The 24,502-nt window shown below is 47.7% G+C and overlaps 1 protein-coding gene across 2 annotated transcripts in view; it reads left to right on the top strand.

Moving 5' to 3' along the window:
- The window catches only part of ADRA1B (adrenoceptor alpha 1B), an 86,838-nt gene that overhangs the window by 46,649 nt on the left and 15,687 nt on the right, over nucleotides 1-24,502 (top strand). The gene's annotated exons all lie outside the window — the stretch shown is intronic.

A 24,502-nucleotide genomic window follows, 5' to 3' on the forward strand; every position in this document is an offset into this window, starting at 1 on the left:
ACCAAACCCTGCTAAAATGAAATTGAGTCCTTCCCCTCCTATAAAAACATGTCCATCTTCTTCTGTGTGGTAGTCCTCCTGAGTTGTTCCAGAGACTCCCCCCGATTGAGTTCTTCTAAGGAAGAAGAGTCTGGTTAAGAGGCAAACTTAAAGGACAGTGTGACATGGTATCCACATGGCCTGGGGGACACTTGTCCCTCCTCTGAGGCCCTGGTCCGGTGTGATTTCTCCTCCTGTCTCTGGGGACGCTCCAGAAAAATGAATGGAGGGAGGCGATCACGACCAAGTCATGTGCCCTGGTGGCAGGAGAGGCACCGGCAGCTACGCCGTGGACCACACACACCTGCAGTCACACCTGCAGTCACACCAGCGGCTCGGGTAGAGCTCAACACAGAGGAATTCCTCACGTAACTGCAACCCTGAGACACACTGCTGCTTTCAAGAGAAAGAGACAAATGGCAAGAAAGCAAATTGATATCAGGAGTTTCCTTTTAAAAAAGATAAAGGAAAAAGGCTGTTTAACCTTCTCTCCACGGTGTCATTTCTAAAGCCCGCTAATGCCCATCAGAAGTGTTTTCGATGTGGTAAGTGGACAGGGTTGAAAGCTCTGCCCCCGCCGACTCCCCACCGGGAGTGATCATATCTCACTGCAGAGAAGCTTGCTTCCCTTTCCCAAGGTCTCAGGATCCTTTTACAGGCTTGTTGGGTTAAGGTGGGTGACACTCATACTGTATTGGGCCATGCAAAGATTGGGGATGTGTGTGGAAGTGATATGACCACTTACTGTTAGCTAAGTGACCTTGGGCAAATGACCACTTCTCTGTGGGCTTCAGTTTCTGCATCTGCATAATAGGGCTAATTATGATTTGCTCCATGGGGTTTGCACTGATACATGCAAAGGACCTCATACAGTGGTGCACCGCTGATGCTCAGGGAGAGTTAGCTCTTGGTACTACACACCCAAGCCCAGTCAAGCCCTCAGCTGTAACTGTGTGTTTTCTCCTTCTCTACTCATGCGCCAACCCCACACCTATTAATTACTAAAGGCTCAGAAGAGAACTGGGCCCGTCTTCCTTTTGCTCCTGCCCCCTGGCCTGCATCCTCAGGAAGGAGCAGACCCCAGCAGGAGTCGGAGGCGGGGCGGGTCAAAGGTGCAGGCTCTCGCTTAGGGGGGGCAAGGGAAACAGCTCCAGATAGGAGAAGAGGCTGCCAGCCTATTGAAATGCTCTGGGGCTCAGGAGCCACCTGGTCGTCGTGAGAGCTTTGCTATCAGGTAGATCTGTGACCTGAGGCTTTGCTTTGCCTCTGTGGGCTTCACAGCCCGCTTCCGGGGAACCACAGGGTTGGACTAGATCAGACTGCAGTAAGTGTCACAATCATCTGTGGTACCTGATAAACTTTCAGCTTCTTTTTTTTTTTTTAAGTATTTTATTTATCTTTAGAGGGGAAGGGAAGGAGAGAGGGAGAGAAATATCAATGTATGGTTGCCTCTGCCGAGGACACACAATGTATTGTGTGTCCCCTGCCCGGGAACTGGCCTGCAACCCAGGTATGTGCCCTGACTGGGAATCGAACCGCGATCCTCTGGTTCGCAGGCCCGTGTTCAGTCCACTGAGCTACACCAGCCAGGGCAACTTTCAGCTTCTTAAGCCTAACCCAGTGAATCTGACTCAGTAGATCGGGTAGATCCCAGGAGGCCGTATGTTTAACCAGCCTACCAGGTGATTCGGAAGAGGTAGTCCACTGACCAGGCTTTGAAAAGCTGGGACAACCCCCCGGCTCCCTGCAGGCTCCAGCCTCCTGGAGGCTGCACTTTGAAATGCTGCAAAGCTTAGCCCTTCCACACCCCTGCTATTGGCGGTGCCTCTCTCTGGGCCTCTCTCTGGGCCCCCAGTTTCTTCTCACTCACATTCTCTCCACTTTCCGAGTTGCAGAGACCTTGTCCCCCTCACATCTCAGGTCCTTGGCTTCTACGCCATCGAAAGTGGGACATTCTTGCTACCGGGATGCCCTCAGAGCTTGTTTCTCCTCTCCTCGCCATGGAAGCATCCATGCTGTTGTCCCCCGAGGTGTCCCAGTGTGCTGTCCCTGACCCCTCTCCACCCGTATTCTACTCCCATGGAGACCCAGGCCTTAGCAGTTGAGGAATCTGGACTCCAGGCTTGGGGTCTGGGATGGGCTCCGAGAGGTTCACACTAGCTTCAAACAGTGCCTAATCAACCTGTCCTTAATGAATCAGCAAGAGCATCCAAGCAGAACCAAGATGTGGGTTTCTCCTTCTTCTGAGTTCAGATAACACCCAAATAAAAGCAGTGTGATATAGAACAATAACTCCTTTGGCATCTGAAGAAGGTTCCAAATTCTAAATTTTCCATGAAAGGCTTTCCACTCGCAAGGCGAGAAAGGAGATCTGGGAGGCAGTGGTTGGCAAACACACGTGCAGATGGGAGTGACTTCCAGCTGGTGACTTCCAGGGGCCGGATGGCAGGAGATTTCCATAGCCATGTTTGTCTTCTCCATGGGGGAGAAGGGTTGGGATTCCTCTTGGGAAGGAGGGCAAATAGCCATGCCCCCCGCGGTGTCCTGGTTAGGGGCCCCCTTTGTTTACCTTCCTCCATTGTTTTTATTTTGGGGAGCAGGGTTGGGCTGCCTGCAGAACAGGACCTCTCATGTCCTGCAGAGCCCCCCCCACCTGTAACACCCTCCCTACCTCCTCCCCACCCTTTCCCTGAGGCCTCAGACCAAGTTGGGCCAGGGACCAGTTCTTACTTACTCAGGAGCAGGGATGGACTCCATCAAACAAGGACCTCTTTATTCAGCCCCTGGAATCAGGCCATGCAGGGACAGGGAATCATTGGAATATAATATAGCAGCCTTGCTACTCACTGGGTCATGTGCAAGATGTCCGAGGAATCTCCAGCCACCCAGCATGATGGTGAAAGCCAGCTCCCATCTGCCTGGGAAAAACCTGGTCAGGGTCTCAGAAAGTGACTGGTCTGTGGAGGGAGGCACACTGCATTGGGAAGAAGGATGGGGTTGGGGGGTGGTTAGGGGATAGCAGGAAGTGCTGGGCAGCCAACTGGTAGCTGGGCTTAGTGCATTACTTAGAAAACACTGGAACCTTGCCTTGCTCCGAATCTTTCTTCCATCTTTTAAAATGCTGAAAGGCACCAGGAAGCCATTATTGAACTAACTGCTTTCCCCTCCAAATAAATGAAGGTCAGTTTCAAAGAAACAGTTGTACTCTCTATATACTTGAACCAAATAGGAATTCCTCTCGCCATTGGTTTGTTTCTCCAGTCCTCTTATTCAAAGTGGAGCTGATGAATGCCCCCCTCCCCCGAGAGCATGAGGGAGGGTGAGGGTCTCAGAGATGACTCAGGACAGAGTCCCCCACCACAAACACACCCTAATCCTCCAGCTCAGAGGCTTCAAAACACAAGGATTTGAGCTGCTCACAAGGAAAGCCGTTAGTTTAAGAGAGAAGAAATTTTTACACGTAGGGAATCCTTCCTGGAAGGGGGAAGTCCTACTGAAGAGATCCCTAATGAAATCATGTGATCCCTAATGAAATCATTAAGACTTCCTAAAGCATCTACTGTGTGCCAGGCACTATCTTAATTACTGGGCTGTTGGGCCAGAGTCAAACATGGCTCCCACCTGCAGGAGTCTTACAGCCCAGTGAGATCCTATTACCATGGAGCACATCCTGTAAGGCAGACACTCTGTTAGGCCCTCCGCAGACAGCGTCTCATTAATCCTCACAGCTGCACTGCAGAAGAGAGGGATTGCTTGGTGTCATCTACAGATAAATATACTAAAGCCCAGAGAAGTTATCTTCTCACTCAAGGTCACACAGTAAGGAACTGACAGCACCAAGAGTTGAATCCAGGTCTGTCAGAGCAGGCACCGACCTGTTCTGCTGCGCCCAGGAGGTGTCTGGTCTTTCTGCTCTCTGGTCCCAAGCTACTCCCATTGCAAATGCTCTCCAGGAACCCCAGAGCCACCTTGCCAAAAGATGGTTATTGTACTTTTGTTATAAGTCCCTACCTTTCCACTCACCCCTGAGAAAAAGATGCACATACAAAATGTCGGGGACATTCATCCACCATCCCAGCCTAGGGCTGGGTTTTCTCCACATCTCCTGCACCTCCTTTTCCTATTCATTCACTCTCTCGTTTCACTGAATAAGTATGTGTTTATAGCATGCCTACTGTGTTCAGGCATGTGCTAGACATGTAGTGATGAGCAAGACAGCCATGCTCCATGTTCTCACAGGATCTGGTTTTAGTGGGAAACACAGATAATTTTAAAAACCCATGCACACAAACATGAATGCAAATTGGGATAAGTGACTTGAAGAAGGGGGGTGAGATGCTATTAGAAGTCTATAGCGGGAATCAGAATATCATAGGGGTCCCTAGGTGACATTTAGGGAGAATCCTGAACAGTTTGGAGGGGCTAACTCGGTGAAGGCAGCGGGTAGAAGGAGAACGGTCTAGGCAGAAGGAAGGGCACACGTGCAGGGCCTGCGGCAGGAGCTAGCAGGAGGCTCACACAGCCTGGAGAACAGGGGAGGTAGGTGCAATTACAGACTGGAGGTGTGTTCAGAGGCCAGACCATGCAGGCACTTAGGCCAAAGTTATATTTTATCTTAAGTTGCATTGGCCACTACCGAAGGGTTCAAAGCTGACAAGAGATAGGATCTGAATTATGTCTTTGAAAGACAACTAGGCTCCCACGTGGAATGCAGACCAGAGATGGGGCAGGTAGAAGGCCACAGTCCCAATGAGAGCTAGTGGCAACTAGACCAAGCGGATGGCTGTGGAGATGGAGAGAAGTAGGCAAATTCTAGAGCTTGGGGTTAGGTTGGTTATGATGCAGAAGGGTTAGCGGGAGCAGGCAACATGTCCGGGACAACTCTGAGGTTTCCAGGTGATGAAGGGACCATTTGTTGAGATAGGGAAGATAGGAAAGGGGGGTGGCATGAAACACACAACCAAGAGAACCCCTCCCAGGATCTTCTTCAGGCCCCATTCATGAGGGCCCATAAGACACTACCCCAGGAATGATCCACCAGACATTCCTGTGAGTTGAGTGGTCAGAATGTCCCAACCCAAAAGCCAGAGAGCCGTGATCAACAGCTAACCGAGCTGCTCGCCAGAAACATGAGGGCTTGGACCCCCCTGCAGACCTGTCCCATCAGTCTCTCCTGATGGAGCTGAGAATCTTGATTTTTAACAAGTCTCTGCAGGTGACCCTTATGCAGCCAGCACAGATGGCATCAGCCCTCCCCATGCCCGGGAACCCCTAAATCAGCACCCCGTGGAGAGCCCAGAAAGCTTGATGAAGCCTCCCCTGGCACAGCCAGAAGCATCCCATCCAGCCCAGTCCCTCTGAGTCCACGTGGGGGAGGGCAGCACGGCTGCCAGGGCAGAAGGGGATTCTTTCAACTAGAGCCTCCCTAAAGACATGGAGGAGGGGAATGAGCCCTGGGGAAGCAGCGCCTTCAGTGTGGCAGGTGCACTGCTCAACCCCTGCCGCCCGTAATGCTCACGGCTGCTCTGCAGAGCAAGCGTCTCCATCCCTGTGTCAGTAGGTGAGGGAACGAGAGTTCAGAGAGGTTTGGTAACTTGCCCAAGGTCACACAGCTAGCAAATGTCAAAGTCCGTTCGACTCCACTTTTGGCACTCGTTACACGATCATTATATCATTCCTTTCGTAATTATAGGGCTTCTCAAACAGTTTTCTGGTGTCTGGTGCCACGCGTGATAAAATTTTCACTGCTCACGACAAAATGAGAAAAAAGGAAATTTCTGTGTTTTTCCAAAAGTAGTTAATATAAAATGTCTTTTTATTCTAAAGACTATGTCCTTTCTATTTTGGGACACTGAAACAGCATTTTTTTATAGAATCATGCTTTTTTTGATGGAATGATGGTAGTAAGTGGTGGTGATAGTGTGTGTGTGTGTTTCATGTCTTACTTGCAAAATAAGAAATTGGTAATTCTGTGTCCCCTCCACAAAAACATTTTTTGAAGTTTCACTGTGAGAAATTTCTAAAGCCTTGGAACCGTGAGCGGTTGGGCACAGTAACTATTTGTGGGAAGGAGCAGTGAGGGAGGGAGGGACAGGGTGGAAAGCAGGAAAACAAGGAGGGAGTGGGTCAGTGTTGGCCTTGGCCTTGCAGAGGGTGGGAGCAGAGGGCGGGGAATGGGGAGGTGGGAGTGAGGGGTCCTGCCTGTCAGGTACAACAGGACGAGGGCCCTTTGGGGTGCCAGAGATGCCTTTACCTGAGTGCGTGTGTGGCTCATGAAAATAACTGGTGGCCTCCGGGCCACACTGGGAAATTACTTTCTCCCGTGTCTGCAGGTGTCACCACAGTCCCCGTGCTCCCTGAGCACGTGTGATAATAACAGTGCCAATAGCTACCATTTATTAGGTCTGGCTGTGTGCCGGGCTCCTCGTACTGCACCAGGCTGCAAGTGCGTCCTGCGTGTTCTCTCCTGCCCTCCTCTCCAGAGGCTTACAGAGGGGACGCCGTTATTTTCCCCATTTGATTGATGAGGAAACTGACACTCAGGGAGACTGTGGGATTTGCCTCGGGTCGCCCAGCTGATTAGTGACAGGACCTGGATTATGTCTAGGCAAGGAGATAATGCTAACCAGTCCATCACTGGGAATACCCTCTGTGTGGGGCTCTGAGCTCCTTTATGGAAACGAGAGCCTGTTCTGGGGGGGAAAGGAAGGTGAGGGGCTGCCTGTGTGTCAGCAACCGAGGGGCACACCATCCTGGTGAGCACATAGAGAATATCAAAATAAGTGGGTCTTCCTTCCTCTAGCAAGGGAGGTCAAAATTTCCCTTTTATTAGGGTACTCCAGACTTTTTTCGGCTTCACAACTTATTCTTGGTCATGTCACACAGCATTTTCAAGATTTGTATGAAATTTGGGAAGCCATCAACTTGGGAAGACTTTTCCACAGTGCGGTTTCTGACGGCATGCGTTGCCGACCTTGGTTCACTCCCCCACCCACGCCCGCGAGCTCCCAGCACAGCAGGGCTCTCTCCTGTGAGGGACCAGCCTCTGGCCCTGCCTCCCCACGCCACAAGTCCCGGTGAGCCGGCATCGTGGACAAGAGGCTATTTCTAGAAGCTCTTTCTCCACTTGGCCCTCACTCTGGCTGGTGATCACCTAGTTATACAGAGAGAAAAACCTGCAAGCCACACACGTGTATTCAACAGAACTGAAAGTGTCTCTTAACTCTCAGCTAGTTCTCCAAAACGCCCATGGCTCTATACTAACCCCACAGGAGGGAAAGTCTGACCTGGGGAGGGGGTCAGAGTGGAAGTAGGCAGTGGCCCTAACCAATTGCGGTAATAGGTCTTACTTGTGAAAACTTTAAAATCATGCAGTCAGGAGAAAATAGTGCTGAGGTTCCTCCCAGGGCCCTGGAGGGCCCCTGAAGAGAGATGGAGTAGGTGCCCCTCGTCCACACCCAGACGCCACAGGGATGGCTCTCTATAGCAGCCTCGTGACTGGTGGGCTTCCCTGTCTTCTCTCCAAACTAGGACCTTCTCATAAGCAGTGGCCACAGTTTGCCTCTCTGCCTGACACAGGTGGTGACAAAAGTTGAAGGAAGGAGTGAGTGCACAGTGCAGTGAGTTCAGAATAAGGAGCATACTCTCTCTCTTAAACAAATTTGCCATTTCACAAACACACCTTGTATTTTCCTGTCCCTGCGCCTTTGTTCCTCTTGTCCCCTGTTCCGGGAACGCTCATCCTGTACCCTCTGAACCTCCAAATCCTGACGCCTGTCAGCCCCCAGTCCTGTGGACACCATTCTCATGACCATGCCTGGTCCCCACTCCCTTTCCGGTGAGCACGCCAGGTGTGTCTTTGGGTACTGGCCACATTTGTCCATGGGGACCAGGACTGATAGGGATACTTTTAACAAAGGTAACTGTTGCAAACTTCTGGAGGACAGGGTCCAGCTTTGACACCTCTTCTTGTCCCCCAGCCCGGGGATGAGTACCTAGATGACTCGCCGTAAACACGGCAGTTGAAGCATTGATTCAGGATGAGCCTGACTTTCAAACCTCCTGACTGCCCATCAGATAGGGATTAGTGTTTCCCCCATTTGGTAGGTCAGGAAATGGGCTCAGGGGGGTGAGTGACTAGTCCCATTCCCTGAAGTCACCGCCAGCCCAGTGAAGGCAGCGCAAGGGGGGAGGAGAGAGAACCTGGCCCCCTCAGCCGCAGCAGTCCAGAGAAAGATTAATAATGGAAGAACGAAGTGAGCATCAATTAACAGAGAAAAGATGCAACTTTCACGTGTGCATTTTCCATGGGAAATAGGAGTTACTGTCAGTGTGGGTTTGACGTTTTTAAAGCTTCAGTTAATTTACCCCAGTTAACACGAGTGAGCGATTGTGCCGGGATATGAATCCATGGCTGGCTGACCCTATGTACTTGGCGAATGAGTAGAGGAAGGAATGGATCTGTTTCCGCACGAGGCAAATGGTGTGATCGGAATGGTGAGTGTCTCAGGAATGGAGGGGAGATAGAAAGAAGGGTGGGCTGAAGCGAGGTGGGGGGGGAGGCGAGCTCCGTCTGAAGGACTTGTAAGGCTAGAGTGACTTGCAGGGGAGGCATCTCACCCGACCCGTCGTCACCCTCCCTCCTGGCGTGACAGAGCGTGAGTCAGCCCAGGGCGCAGTCCTCGCTGGCAAGCGTGTGTTCTCAGGACTCTGGCAGCAGCACACTGGTGACCACACCTACCCCAGCACATCTGAGCCCCCTTTGGACACTCAAGTGCCCCTCTCTGATGGGAGCGCACAGATCGGGCTATAAAAGTTGCACCACTGAGTTCAGTTCAGACCAAAATGTTCAGAAACAGAATGTTCTAGACCCTGTGAGTGGGCCATCCCTCACAGAGCCCCGTTCAACCTTTTTTGTAATAGAGGCCCACAGCAACTTGTTCCCCTGAAGCTGCGATGCTTCGCACGCTTGGCTTTGCACACTTTTCGAAATTCTTCTTTAAGATCGAGTTTCCTGTCAGGCTGACGTGCATCGCTCAGAGGCTGAGCTCAGCACCCTGGCCGGGCCCCAGAAGGAGGTTAAAATGGGACCAAGGGCAAGTCGGGCTCACTGTCATTCACAGGCATGGGCCCCAGGCGCCTTAGCACCAGCTCCGGGCTGGGCAGGAAGCCAGGGAGGCAGCTGGTGGGGGTGGGGGGGAGGTTCCACCAACTGGAACAAAAAAAATTACATCTCCAATTTATATATTCAGGCCATAAATCGCCCCCTGGCATCAAGAGAAAGGGATAGGGCCCCTCTTTCTGCTGGCAGGCACACTGTCACAGTGTCCCTTTGTGACTTCGTGTCCCCAACCCTTCAGAATTTATCTAAACACAAGGGCTCCCTGAGCCCCTGTGGCATCTGGTGAAGCCCCTTTGACAGTAGATGTGTAAAAGAAGAGGCATGGGATTTCAAAGAAAACCAGTGAAGTTGAAATAGTTTATTATAATGTTGAAAAAGCAAATTTATTATAATAGAGTAAAACAAAGTTCTTCGTTACTAACACATTAAATAAACAAGATCTAACAGCAAGTCAAATAAACAACTTCTATAATTTTGAAGTAGTGACTAGTGGAAATATTTCAAGATATCTGCAATAAATGTAATGTGATATCATAAATCTGATTTCTTTGGGTGAAAAATTCTGCTAACTGTGGCTCATTGCCTACATTCCTATCGAAGGAAATGCTAATTTACAGCCAAAGGTTTGTTTTTTGTTTGTTTTTTTATTAAAGGTAATTTTTCCCATTCAAGCTTATGGTCCCCTGAAATAACAACCCTGGATCCCGACATAATAAAGATCTACCTCAGGCAACAGGTTTTTTTTTATCTTTTTTATTTCCAAAAATATAGTCTTAAGACCACAGGGAACTAGGATTATACCGTTGTGCTTTGTAACAACTTTCCATGACTACTTGTAGCAATTTTAGTATTTTTATTAGAAAATAATGCATAGACTTATTTAACAGAAAGGGAAAAAAGCAATGAATAAACTCCTCTGCCCCCACCAGACCCCAGGTTCACTGCCATTGTGCATCCTCAGTTATTTCTCCAGAAGCAACACTTATCAGATTATTTGTTTCCAGAAATATCCTGTAAATATTCACCTGTAAACACATACGCAAGAATGTGTGTATATTTGAATGTGTACAGGTATGAAATGTGTGTGTTTCCATGCTGTTTATTTTTGCACATGGTAATTTATAGACGATTTACACTCAGCAGCGTATCTTGGTCATGCTTCTGTGTCAGAATGTTTAGGGTTCCTGCTCTCCTTTTTGTGGCCATTTAGTAATCCAGTTTGTGGACTACGCTGTGTTACTTAGCAACTCCGCAATTCATTGGCACTTAAGCTATTTTACCTTTTACTGTAATACACATCATTGCAATGAATACTTTTGTATATCTGTCTGTGCCCACATATTCAGGACAAATTAAAGAAGTGGAAGCACTGGGGCGAGAAATATTGGGTATTTTAGGGTTAAGCTAATTATGTTCAATTTTACTAAATAAGGAATTTAAAATACAGTAAAATGTAAAGTTGTGTTAAAACACATAGGTTAGCTCTGGCCAGGTAGCTCAGTTGGTTAGAGTGTTGTCCCAATACACTAAGGTTGTGGGTTCGATCCCCAGTCAGGACGCATACAAGAAGCAACCAATGAGGGCATGAATAAGTGGAACAACAAAGTGATATTTCTCTGTCTCTGTCTCTCTCCTTCTTTCTCTCCCTTCCTCTTTCTCTCTCAAATCAATACATAAAATACACAGGTCAAATCTATGTATATTAAGCTATTGTTTAGGAGGGTCACTCATGATATTTACATTTAAAAAGTTAGGCATAGAGTAATATGTAATCAATCCCATTCTTAAAAGCTACTAACTTAGTCACCTCAGGGGGTAAAATGAAGTGAACAGGAATAGATTAACTTTTTTTATATACTTCTGTATTATTTCATATTCTATTTGTGATTACGAAAATGTAATATACTATAAATTGAGTTGTGATAAAGTTATAATGGGGACCATTTCATTTTTATGATTTTAGGAGAAAAATCTTTTTTCAAAAAAGAAAAAGATTATTATCCTTAGTCATTTCTAATCTTGACGTACATTAATATCATTTACTTGATTAAAACACCCATGTGTGCGCGCACACACACATCTCCTGCTATTTGATCACCAGCTCTAGAGCAGTTAAGAATTCCTTTGACCACTTCTGCTGCTGCATGTAGTCCTGCCCACCCCGCCCCCCAGCTCAAAAGCATGTTGTTTGTTGATTGGGGGGGTTAAGGAGGAGCTTTTTAAAAAGATTTTATTTATTTATTTTTAGAGGGAAGAGAAGGAGAAAGAGAAAGAGAAAGATCAATGTGTGGTTGCCTCTCATGCGCCCCCTACTGGAGACCTGGCCTGCAACCCAGGCATGTACCCTGACTGGGATTCAAACCAGTGACCTTTTGGTTCACAGGTCCACACTCAATTCACTGAGCTACACCAGCCAGGACTGATTTTTGGTTTTATTTTTTCAATGAGAATATATTTCTCTCTTGGTAGCAAAAAAATAATTCACACACAACAGCAAGACATAAAAAGAGAGGAAAAGTCACCTATAATCCTGCCCTCTGTATTACCATGTTTAATATTCTCCTGTGGAACTTCCCAGAATTTTCCATGTGTGTGAGTGTGTACACAGATAGGATCATCTAGTGTTTTTACCACTGAACATCAAGCATGGATTTCTTGACATTTCCATAAATGTGAATCTTTTCATTTTCATTATTTTTCACATCTTCTGAATGCTGCATCACATTCCATAATAGAAGGTATCGTGATGTACTTAACCAAACCACTTATGACAACCCATTTATTTAAATAGGTGAGACATACACAGAGCACAGGGTATCACACGCACAAGGCCCAAGTGTGGAGTGAAAAGAATGTCCCTCTCACCTCGCTGTTCCCCAGATGTCCCATCTCGCTCCAACTGTGAGACAGTTACTGTTACCAGGTTTTTCTTATCCTTCCAGAGCTATTCTATGCAGAGGTAAATATATTTATATATTCTTTTTTCATGGAAATAACATACTATAAACACTATTCTGCACCTTGCTTTTTTCACTAAATAATATATCTTGGCAATCTTTTAACTTCAATATAAATAGAGCCACCTCATTCTTTGTAACAGCTGCATAGTATTCCATTGTAATTTTTTTCAAGTAGACCTGTTTTGAAACATATTTATGTCATTTCAAATTGTTTGTTATTACAAACAATACAGTAGTAAACATTCTTTTTTGTTTTTAAATACATTTTATTGATTATGCTATTACAGTTGTCCCATTTCCCCCACTTCATTCCCCTCCACCCTGCACACCCTCCCCCACCATTCCCCCCTTTTGTTTATGTCCATGTGTCACAAGTTCTTTAGATTCTATATTTCCCATACTATTCTTACCCTGCCCCCTATTTTCTACCTACTGTCTATCTACTTGATCTCTGAACCTTCTCCCCCTCTTCTCCTCCTCCCACTCCCCTGTTGCTAACCCTCCATGTGATCTCTATTTCTGTGGCTCCGCCCCTGATCTAGCTGTCTTCTTAGTTTGCTTTTGTTTTAGGTGTGGTTGTTAATAAATGTGAGTTTGCTGTCCTTTCACTGTTCATATTTTTGTCTTCTTTTTCTTAAATAAGCCCCTTTGACATTTCGATAAGGGCTTAGTGATGATGAACTCCTTGAACTTGACCTTATCTGAGAAGTGCTTTATCTGTCCTTCCATTCTAAATGAAAGCTTTGCTGGATAGAACAATCTTGAATGTAGGTCTTTGGATTTCATGACTTGGAATACTTCTTTTCAGCCCTTTCTTGCCTGTAAGGTCTCTTTTGAGAAATCCGCTGACAGTCTGATGGGAAGTCCTTTGTAGGTGACTATCCCCTTATCTCTTGCTGCTTCTAGGATTCTCTCCTTCATTTTCATCTTGGCTAATGTAATTATGATGTGCCTTGGTGTGTTGCTCCTTGGGTCCACCTTCTTTGGGACTCTCTGAACTTCCTGGACTTCCTGGACGTCTATTTCCTTTGCCAGATTGGGGAAATTCTCCTTTATTATTTGTGCAAATAAGTTTCCCACTTGTTGCTCTTCCTCTTCTCCTTCTGGTACCCCTATAATTCTGATGTTGGAACGTTTAAAGATGTCCTGGAAGTTCCTAAGCCTCTCCTCATTTTTTTGAATTCTTATTTCTTTATTCTTTTCTGTTTGGTTGTTTCTTCCTTCCTTCTGGTCCACTCCACTGATTTGAGTCCCAGTTTTCTTTCCATCACTATTGGTTCCCTGTGCATTTTTCTTCATTTCACTTAATGTAGCCTTCATTTTTTCATCTAATTTGCAACCAGAATCAACCAGTTCTGTGAGCATCCTGATCACCTGTGTTTTTGAAATGTGCATCTGATAGGTTGGCTATTTCTTGGTTGCTTAAAATTATTGGCTCTGGGGCTTTGATTTATTCTTCTGTTAGAGCCATTTTTGGTCCTAACAGATCGCACCTATTATGTATGAGGGATGGAGGCTGAGGTGTTCACCAGGGTGGGTCAATCCAGTTGCTGGGTTGTAACGCTATATGTGGGGGAGGGGTCAGAGAGGGAACAGTGGTGCTTGCTCCACTCTCTCTTGGATTTTGGTCCCCTCTGCCGCTTCCCTTCTGGGCCCTTCTGGTGCTGGTTCCTGGTTGGGTGGGCTTGTGTACGTTCTAGGACCCTATAGGTTTTTCCAACGAACTCTCCTGTGAAGCTTTTCAATCAGCGCTTTTAGGCTTTATTTCCCATTGCTAGTGCCTTGAATTGCACAGTCTGTCTTGCTGCCCATTTTTGCCTAGTTAATCTGCATGCGAATGTGTGACCGTGGTAGCCCTGTGCTGTTTGCACTCCTGGGTTTGGCTGCCACCGCCTTTTCCTGTCATGACCCCTCTCTGCTGGCTGCTGACTTCACCCCTGTTACTGGTCTGGTTGACTGGTTGTCGGACTTCGGTACAGTTCCGTTTTCTTTGTGTACTGGTTGTGTTTTTGTTTCTAAATCTTTGTTGTCCTTAAATTTGGTTGTGTGAGGAGGCACAGTATTTCCACCTATGCCTCCATCTTGGCTGGAAGTCCCAGTAGTGAATATTCTTGTGCATACCCCATTATTTTCCATATTATCTGTAAGATAAAATTCTAGAAATGGACTATTCTGAGTTAATATTTTCACTTTTATAAATATTGCCAGATTGTCCTCCACAGAGATTTACATTTCTGTAGTGAGCATGTGCAAGAGCCCGCATGTTCACCAAGGGTGTGGTACCCAGCTCTGTAATCTTTGCCAACTTGGTGGGTGCAATATTTGTGAATGAGGCAAAGCATCTTTCTGTGTGTTTAAGATAAACTGTCCCCTCGTGATCCACATTCATCCTGAGTTTGCAGCTGTGACAGATATTCTTGTACACACGTTTTTCATCTTTTGTGCACCTAACCTTTAGGGTCTCCTTAGGATCAAGTCCACTTTGAATGGCTAGACCGAGAGGTAGAATCGTGTGAAAGGTCTCAGACACGCACTGTCAGATAACCCCATGAGAAAGGTGTAGCAGTTCGCACTTTGATAGGTATGTCTCGGCAAAGCCGAAGGGACAGCTTTTTATACTGGTAGCTCGTCACTGGCTGAGGCCTGAGCAGTTTCAGGCTTCTGGGTGACAAGTTAGCTTCCCTTCAGAGGTGACAAGATGGCTCGAAAACATCAACTCCTTCCAACTAATTTGGTGTCAGCTTCCCAAGTTCAAGGCTAACAAGCTGCCCTCTTGGAATACAACACCCTGCCCATCAGGGGAGCCAGAGCAGGCAGCAGCCTTGGAATGTGTGTACTTTCCCCCGTATCTGAGAACAAAAAGCAGTCACCCACGGTGTGTAAACGGATTTGATCTTTCTGAGGGCGCCAGGCCCGACACAGTCCACATCAGTGGTTCAAGGCTCTGGGGCTGACTTCCCAATTCAAAACCATAACAAAATCAAAGAAAACACTGGAAAATGATCAAGTTTTCAGCGTTCTGAGGGTGAGTTCATCACGAAGGATTCCTCTGGGCATGCAGGCCTGCCCCACCCGACCATGGGGGCTGTGTGGAGGGAACACAGTGGACCGCCTATATTTAGACAAGGGCATAGCAAATGCACCGCCTTTTACTTGCAAAATTCGGATTGGCTCTGGAAGATGCCACCCTCACGAATTAAAAATTGAGGTGGGCACCATTCAAAAAGCAAGGAGATGGCCAGTTGAGCAGATTCTGCCAGGAAAAGAGGCTTTTTGAGAGGCAATCAATGGGCCCCGGCCGGCCAGGGGAATAATTTAATCCTGACCTTGAACGGCTGCTCTGGAAAGAAAAGCAGAGTTATTTTCAGACTGTACTAAATCTAGAGGTGTTGGAACCAACATCTAGGACAAGACAGGAGTGGATGAACTTTGACCCACTGCCACAGAGTCTGGAGATCAAGTTGATGTTAAACCAGGGGCCTGGGATCAACCAGGGATTCTCAGAACCTGACCAGGACAGCCTCTTCTGCCACTGCCTCTGTCACTGCATCCCACCCCCGGCCGGTGAAGAGGGCTGGCACCTTCCCTTCCCTGCGACATCCTCATTAGCCCTTCAGGAGTGCTGTTTGTGGGGCAGCTTCAAGTACTAGAAAGAATAGGGACACAGAAATCAGACGAGTCCTGGTCTGAAGTCCCAGCTCCACGGCTCCTCTCTCCAAGCCTCAGTTAGTTTGTCTGTGAAATGCAGGTGAAATCATCTGCTTTTAGGATTGTAGTGAGGAATAAATGAGCAAATGGCTGAAAAGGACTCAGCCAGTGCCAAATCCTAGTAAATATTTCATAAACATCAGCTGTTAATATGAGCAGCCTCTAACATACTATCGACTTTGGAGGAGGTGTTTAATAAGTATCTGTTACATCATCGTGATTATGACTAATTCTATGAACAGGCTCTGTCTTTGGGAGGAAACAAAAATGTGACCAATTGCTTCTCATGAAAAGGTTATGGCATCCCTTAAGAAAGACAGAAAGGATTAAAAAACTAAGTAAATCGAGTGCTGAGTGTGATGATCACGTGCTCCAAGTATCAGAAGACTTTAACCTACATTTCTACTTATGTTTCCCTCTTCTTAAAATTGTTTCAGTGTTTAATTATAAGATACCTGTTATTCCAAAAACAACAACAACAATTATTTAAGAGACACCCAAGACTCCTCTACCCAGATTTAACAAATGTTAACATGTTTTTTTAATATATTTTATTGATTATACCATTACAGTTGTTCTATTCCCCCCCTTCATTCCCCTCCACCCGCACACTCCCTCCCCCACCATTCTCCCCCTGCCTTAGTTTATAACCACGTGTCTCAAGTTCTTTGGATTCTGTATTTCCCCCACTATTCTCGCCCTCCCCCCTATCTATTTTCTACCTACCATCTATGCTATTTTCTGTGCCTTCTCCCCCCTTCTCCCCCTCCCACTCCCCTGTTTCTAACCCTCCATGTGTTCTTCATTTCTATGGTTCCACTCCTGATCTAGCTGTCCTCTTGGTTTGCTTTTGTTTTAGGTGTGGTTGTTAATAACTGTGTGTTTGCTGTCCTTTCACTGTTCATATTTTTCATCTTCTTTTTCTTATATAAGTCCCTTTAGCATTTCATATAATAAGGGCTTGGTGATGATGAACTCCTTGAACTTGACCTTATCTGAGAAGCACTTTATCTGTCCTTCCATTCTAAATGAAAGTTTTGCTGGATAAAGCAATCTTGGCTGTAGGTCTTTGGATTTCATGACTTGGAATACTTCTTTCCAGCCCCTTCTTGCCTGTAAGGTCTCTTTTGAGAAATCCGCTGACAGTCTGATGGGTACTCCTTTGTAGGTGACTGTCCCCTTATCCCTTGCTGCTTCTAGGATTCTCTCCTTCATTTTGGTCTTGGCTAATGTAATTATGATGTGCCTTGGTGTGTTCCTTCTTGGGTCCAACTTCTTTGGCACTCTCTGAGCTTCCTGGATTTCCTGGAAGTCTATTTCCTTTGCCAGACTGGGGAAGTTCTCCTTTATTATTTGTTCAAATACGTTTTCCACTCGTGGCTGTTTCTTTCCCCCTTCTGGTACCCCTATAATCCGGATGTTGGAACGTTTAAAGATGTCCTGGAGGTTCCTAAGCCTCTCCTCATTTTTTTGAATTCTCATTTCTTCATTCCTTTCTGGTGGGATGTTTTGTTCTTCCTTCTGGTCCATTCCATTGATTTGAGTCCCAGTTTCCTTTCTATCACTATTGGTTTCCTGTGCATCTCCCTTCATTTCAATTAGTTTAGCCTTCATATGGTCCTCTAATTTGTGACTATGTTCCTCTAATTTGTGACTATAATCTACCAGTTCTGTGAGCATCCTGATAAATAGTGTCTTGAATTGTGCTTCTGAGAGGCTGGCAATTTCTCGGTCGCTTAGAGTTATTGGATCTGGGACTTTGAGTTCTTCTTGCACCATCTTTTGGGCTGTTCATGCCTGTTAAGTAGCCGGATCGGAGCCCTAGGTTTTCACCAGAGCAGGGCAACTAAGTCGCTGGGTTGTGACGTTGTATGTGGGGGCTGGGTCAAAGAGGGACAATGGCTTCCCGTCACCACTGTCACCAGGCCCACGCGTTTCGTTCCACTGCACTCGAGTGTGCCACCGCCGTCAGCCCTCCACCACTGGGTTCGCCCCCTGGGGCCTGCGTGGTCCGTCTCACTGTGCGCGAATGTGTGACCGTGGTCAGTCTGCCCCACTCCCCAGCTGGTTCCGGGCTGCCTGCGTGCCTAGGTTGGGGGATCTGCCCTACCCGACCCAGCTCCGCTGCTGGCTCCGCCTCTCTTACCGTCCCCGTTGAAAGGTTCGTAGTTGTCGGACTTCCGTATAATTCCGTTTTCTGGTCTTTGGGTGTGTCCCAGTTCTCCAAACCTTTGTTGTGTTCAAACTTGCTTGTGGGAGAAGGCACAGTGCTTCCACCTATGCCTCCATCTTGGCGGAAGTCCAAATGTTAACATGTTGAATTTGCTACATAATCTTTTTTCTCCTAAGAAGTGAAATGCTACATCTAAAGCCCCAACTCCCATTCCCATTCATTCCTCCCCTTCGAGTTGGCAGCCACCAGGATGCATGTGACTAAATGGACTTCCTTCTCTATACCTTCTTAAACATGTTCTCTCAGAAGCAAGGAGAAGAGTGATCAACACTGGAACTCTGGATTATGTCTGTCCTGAGTTCAAATTCTGCTCCTGCTTTTTTACTAGCTGTGTGGCCTCTGGCAAATTGCTCGACCTCTCTAGTCCTCCTTCCCCCACTCTCTACAAATGACACTTCCCCCAGGTCATTGTGGGGATGAGGTCAGGTTACTCATGTAAAGCAATGGTTCCCAACCAAGTGGGATTTCTCCCCCAACCCCCCAGGGACATTTGGCAGCGTCAGGAGACATTTTCGACTGTCACAACTGGGGAGTGCTACGGGCATCTCGTGGGAGAGACCAAGGATACAGCTGAACATCCCCTAGTGTTTGGGACAGCCCCACCACAACAGAGAATTATCTGGCCCAAGATGTCAATAGTGCCGAAGTAGAGAAACCCTCGTATAAAGCATGCGGTCACTATTTCATAAGGGTTAGGAAAAACTGTTCCATAAACACAATAACAAAATGATTATTTTTGTTTACAAGGCATTGTGCCAGGCACTTTCACATATACTAGCTCACTAGTACCCAGTGAGTTATCTCTTCCTGGTTAAAAAAAAAGGAAGCAAACACTGTTGCTTCTGCACGTCTGAGAGTATCTATCCTAGTCGCTCAGTCAGTGCTAAGAGCACTTAAAATGTAAAATCTCAGGCTATTAGATTAACTGGAAGTTGGTACTCAGAGCCTAACCCTCCTTGCACCCCAGGAAGAACCAACTGTATCAGCACTTTCAGTCACAAAATTGGCTCATTTAAACCACAAATATACCTTCCACTTAAGCAGGCCCAGAGAGAGGCTGGCCTGGCAAAATATGAATAAGGCATCGTAATTAAGTGAACACTTTTGGCCCCCGTTTACAAGAACTGGCTCTCAAAGGCTCAAGAAACCACAGAGGCAAAGTGGGAAATGAGGGAGAGGGAAGAGCCCAGAGCCCTGCTTCTCCGAACTACGTGGGCTCGGTGGGCTCAGGGGGTTCTGCCCACGGCTGCCCCCCAGGCCACAGCCTCTGCCTGCGCGTCTCTGAAGCCGACTCCTCCCCTCTGCCACCTGTTCTCCCCTGTAAATCAGTTGTATTAATACATTTATATTAAGGTTACTTAGAGAATAAAATGGGATAATCATAAAATTATTCAGCCCAGTGCCTGGTGCACACATAGTAGAAACTAGTAAACTCTTGGTTTTTTCCATCTTCTCCGACACATCAACTGTCGAAGCCACTCAGTTCAGGATTGATTCTCTCAGCGTCTCCTTTGCTGGCCGTTATATTAGCTAAGAAGATGAGTTAATCCCCACCAAGGTGTTAACTCATAGTAATGGTTTTCTGTGTTTGCCTCCAGAACACCATCAGCATTTCAACCAGGGGCCCTCAGTCCTCAAAACTGTGTGGGTTGGGAGTGATGGATGGTGGAAATATTAGGGAATATGGTCGGCCACTGGGGAGCCTTCCCGCATCCTTCGCGTCGCTCCTAATACAACTCCAGCGGGCGGGAATCCCAGGGAAATGGGAAATGAGGTTTTGAAATTTATACACGCCTTCAAGTTTGCACCTGGCTTTGAAGGGGGAAAAATGAGTTATAGGCATTCGAATATCAGGATAGTTGGGAACGATGCAAAAAAGAAAGGAAATCAAAGACTAAATGGGTCATTTGCCAACATTTAATACAATTGTTTGAGAGCTGCGTACTTGAATGTAATAAAGCTTCACTAAAAAGTAGTTATAACAACTAATAAGGCCCTGATTAAATTAGCTTTCACTGGGCAAGCTGCTTGCTAGGTCCTAATTAGGTTACTTGCTGCCATCGGCTTTGCCTGAAAACGAAGGAAGATTCTGTCACGTCTTCAGTGATGTCTAGAAAGCCAGACCGCTGGCTTCACACAGGGCATGCTTGAGAGGCTCTAAGTTTGGGGGGCAGCCGGTCTGTGGCTCTCTTACCCCCCCAAAATCATGGTGTGTGGCTGGAGTGAACACCTTCATAGGCCCCGCTGCCCTTGGGGGCCAGCCAGCGTGGGAGATGGAAAGAGCAGTTAGAGATGAGCATTCCGAGAAGCGCGTTCTGCAGAAGAGGAGACAGGCGGAGAGAAAGGGGTTTATCTAAGGTCCTGACAAGGAGCAGTGAGTGTCCGCTCCCCCTGGTCTTCTTCGCCGGGGCCTGGGACCAACCAGGACTCCTGCCACTGGTGTGGATTTTCATCTGGGAAGAGAGAGGGAAACAAAAAGTTTTGGATTCCCAGAGGCTCTAACCTTTGAAGCCATGTGCGCGTGTGTGCATGTGCGTGCGTGCGTGCGTGCGTGCGTGCGTGCGTGTGTGTGTGTAATGATTCAGTCCCAGGTAAAATGCTGCCCTGTTCGGAGGGAGTGTTGAACTCTCCCCAAACCTGTCTTTGCGTTGCTGCCTCACTGATGGTGCTTAAACACAGACCCGGTCACGCCAGGATCCTGCCCACCTGCCTCCTGCCCACCTGCCCCCAGGAAACTTCCGAAGTCCTGCACGTGGCAGAAAAGTCTCGTCACAACTGGGCTTCAACCCACCTCGTCCCTCACGATCAAGTTGTTCAAGGGCTCACCAAACAAATCCCTCACGGAGCAGGGCAACCTCGGATAAATTGCTTCATTTCTCTCAGCTTCCACTTTCTGCCTACAACATGGGGATGACATTTTACTTCTCAGGCTACTAGGAGAGACAAATGGCAATAAATCAGATAAGCCACACGTGACCCACACAGAACAGTCTGTCTTCCCTCAGCAGCCGGCTCATTCCTGTCCTGAGCCTTCGCACGTGCTGTCGGCTGCGTCCGCAGCCCCCGCCCTCTTCTCTGCACCACGAATTCTTCCAGTTCCTTCGCCCTTTCCCCTTGCAGCCTTCCAGAACTCCGCAGGCACTGCCTGCTCCTCTCCTGTGCTTTCTCTGCCCTCCCTCCATCTGCCCCCAGGAGACTGGGTCTCGCCTGGCACAGGCCTGAGACCCAGCGAAAACTCAGTACATGGACACAGTCTTATCACAGGAACTAGGAGGAGGAACGGCGAGGAAGGAACAGCATTGGTTCCCAGGTCACTTCTGCTCTTGTCCCCAAAAACTGAAATGCAGATGCTGTGCACACACACGCCAGATACCAGAGGAATAGCCCCGGTCGTTTTTTTCCTTCCCATGCTTCTGTGTGGTGAACATGTATTGCCCTTGTACTAAGAAACAAAACAACGAAGACAGGTCTTTAAACCGAGTGAGCTGGAAGCACAGAGGAGATGCACAAGGTGGGGATGTTCCAGACCCGTCCCTGAAAAAGTCAGGAGTTGCCTGCATTTCCTTGTGGTGCCTCTCTGACTGAAGGCATCTCGGCCTCTGAATTTCTTCTTGGTGGTTCTGTGACAAAAGCTAGTTTGCAGCTGCGAGGTGACCAGACAGAGGGAGGGTCCCTTCCCCAAGATCTTGAAGGGGACTTTTTGGGAACTGTGTTTACGGACAGGAGAGAGTAAATAGTGTATGTCCCATACAGTAACCACTGGCCACAAGAGGTAAATCAATTTCAGATTCGTTAAAATTAAATAAAATTTCAAATTCAGTGCCTCGGTCACAGTGGTCCCTTTCATTCGCCACACAGGACTGGCCAGTTCGCTGGACGACACGGGTTTGGGACATGCTCACCCTCACAGTCGTCGCAGGAGGTCCCCCTGGATGGCTCTGACCTAGGGTTTCTCAGCTTGCTGCAAGCGTGGTGGGCGGTGCCTCGAGAAGACGAGCATGTCCATCTGTCCTGTGAACGTGTTGGTCCTTGTTTACAGTAATTTCTTTGTGGCGATGTACAGTGGTGCAGCCATGCTGGAGGACAGTTTGGCAGTTCCTCAAAAGGCTAAACATAGAGTTGCCCCCTGACCCAGCCGCCTCACTTTTGCTCAGTCACCAACAGACGGGAAACATCCGCTCACACAAAAACCTGCACACAATGTGCAATTGGCAATTAATTTTTAAAGCTCTTTATTAACATAAAAGCATACATTGAGAGAATCTCTGTAGGAGATAAAAAGAAATTGAATAAAGAGCAAGTGTGAAAGAAAGAGACTACCCAACGATAATAATCAGATGTTTTGTTAACTGAGCTCTTCAGCGTCTCATGGAAAACAAACTTCGACTTTGCCTTGCCCTGAACATCCCACGGAGCTATTTCCTCTGATTTCCCAGTGAAACAGCCCCAGCCCTGAAGGTCCCTAACTCCCTGCTCCAACCTGATTAAAAGTTGTTGGTCGGATGACTTCCTGTCTGTGTCACCTCTCACTAACCAGGTCTGTCTAGGCCTGGAGAGTCTTTGATGCTGCTCCCTGTGGCCTGTCCTCCGCGGAGATGACTGAAGACTTTGCCTGTGACCTACTTAGGGGGTCAGGGGAAAGAAGAGATTTGGTTTTCATTTGATTTTTTTCCCCAATTTGTTTCAACCTTTTCTCCCCCAGATCACAAGGGGGGGAAAAGAAAAAGATAAAATGCAAAGGAACACAATGGAACACTTTCTCATTTTGTAGCTAAAATTCTGTGCTGGTGTTCTTCCAATCAGTGCGTTATTACCTGGGTGACTGGCTGCGTTCTTCAATGGGCTCTCCCTCCCTCTCCGTCTCTCTCTTTTCCTCCCTCTTTCTCTCTCCCTCTCTCTACCCCCACTCTCGCTCTTCGATTTTATTTTTCTGGGTTCTCTCTTTCAAATCAGTAGCCCTTTGTTTTTCCATGAGGCTCTTCATCCAAGACTTGCCCCCTTGTTTACACTGACATCTTACAGAGATCCCTTTCACCTTTGTGAGCTTCTTAAAGCAGACAGTCCTGTTCCCTCAGAACCTTTCCAAATGGGTTTTTTTCTTTTTTTTAACGAGGCACTTCTAAAGACACCAATTTATTCCAATACCCCAGGAACAAATGGCCCCATTTGTTATAGCGAGAGCCTTGGCAGTCTGCTTTATCGCTAGCCACCATCTCCTGGCCCCGGGGGTCACGCTCCTGTGTCTTCGTTTCTCACCTGTCCAACTGTGATGCACTGTCCTGCGGGCCTCTCCTTCTTCTAGATGCAAATTCCATCTGCCCCGTGAGCAGTGATCGAAGCAGCACAAGGTCTCTGTTCATCAGTCAGTAATTACACAACGCACGGAGCAGGGCCAGGACTGAGCCAAAGACACTTCAGACTCACACGGGGAAATCTGGTCTCCCAATGCGCCCGATTACAACTTTGTCACAGAGCCCTAATAAGAGATGGTTGTTTGCTGGTGATAAATGATGAGTCAGAGGCCTCTGGGTGGGAGGAGATTAACAGAGCCTTGCGTGTGGCACCCAGGGGGCACGGCCACTGTGGCACGACGTGCCGGGCGCCTCGCCTCACACCCACTGCCTCCTGCAGCCTTTACAGCGGCCCCGGGGGTGGGAGGCAGGCCTGTGATCAGTCTGATCTCACAGATACAGAAACTGCAGTGTAGAGATTGAGAAGTTTATAAAGGTCACACAGCCTGCTGTCTAGGAAGTACCTGCGCTGAGCTGGGCACTCTCTTAGGCACCCTTGATGCAAAAGTGAACAAGACAGGCAAAGCCTCCACCTACGAGCTTTCGGTCTTGGGGCGGTGGGGCAAGAAACAGATAGTGCCTGTGTGCGTGGATGACACGATGCCTAGTCACTGTGAGTGCTGCGGTGGAGAGGAACTAAAGGAGGTGGTGTGCTGGGACGGGTGGGTGGTGCAGAGCATGGAACGGCCCAAGCACGTGGAGAGGAAACAGTTCCCTAAGACCACAAGCTGCAGCCTGAGTGACTAGAAGGAGCCGGCCATGCAGGGATCCGGGGTAAAAGCACTGCAGGCAACAAAACGGTGAATGCACCGGGCCCTGACGTGGGGATGTGCTTGGCATGGTCGAGTAGGAAAGATGGCAGCCAGAGTGCTGGAGTGAGGAGACGTGATGGATGATGTCAGATGGAGAGACAGTGTGGACGTCTTGTACAGCCCTGTAGGTCAGGATCAAGGGCAGAGGTTTCAGTAAGTGCAGGAGAAAGTCACTGGAGAGCTTTGGAAGGGGAAATAATATAATCATATTTACATTTTTTTTAAAAAGACCCCTGTGGGTAAACAGAACGGACTGTAGAGTCAGGGAGGCCAGTCAGGAGGCTGGAGCGGGGTCCAGGAGAGGCGATGGTGGCCTGGGGCTACGCTCCGTCCTTCAG

This window comes from Sturnira hondurensis, unplaced genomic scaffold, assembly GCF_014824575.4.
Source record: "Sturnira hondurensis isolate 20B ecotype Veracruz unplaced genomic scaffold, ASM1482457v3 Scaffold0000022, whole genome shotgun sequence".
Classification (NCBI taxonomy): domain Eukaryota; kingdom Metazoa; phylum Chordata; class Mammalia; order Chiroptera; family Phyllostomidae; genus Sturnira; species Sturnira hondurensis.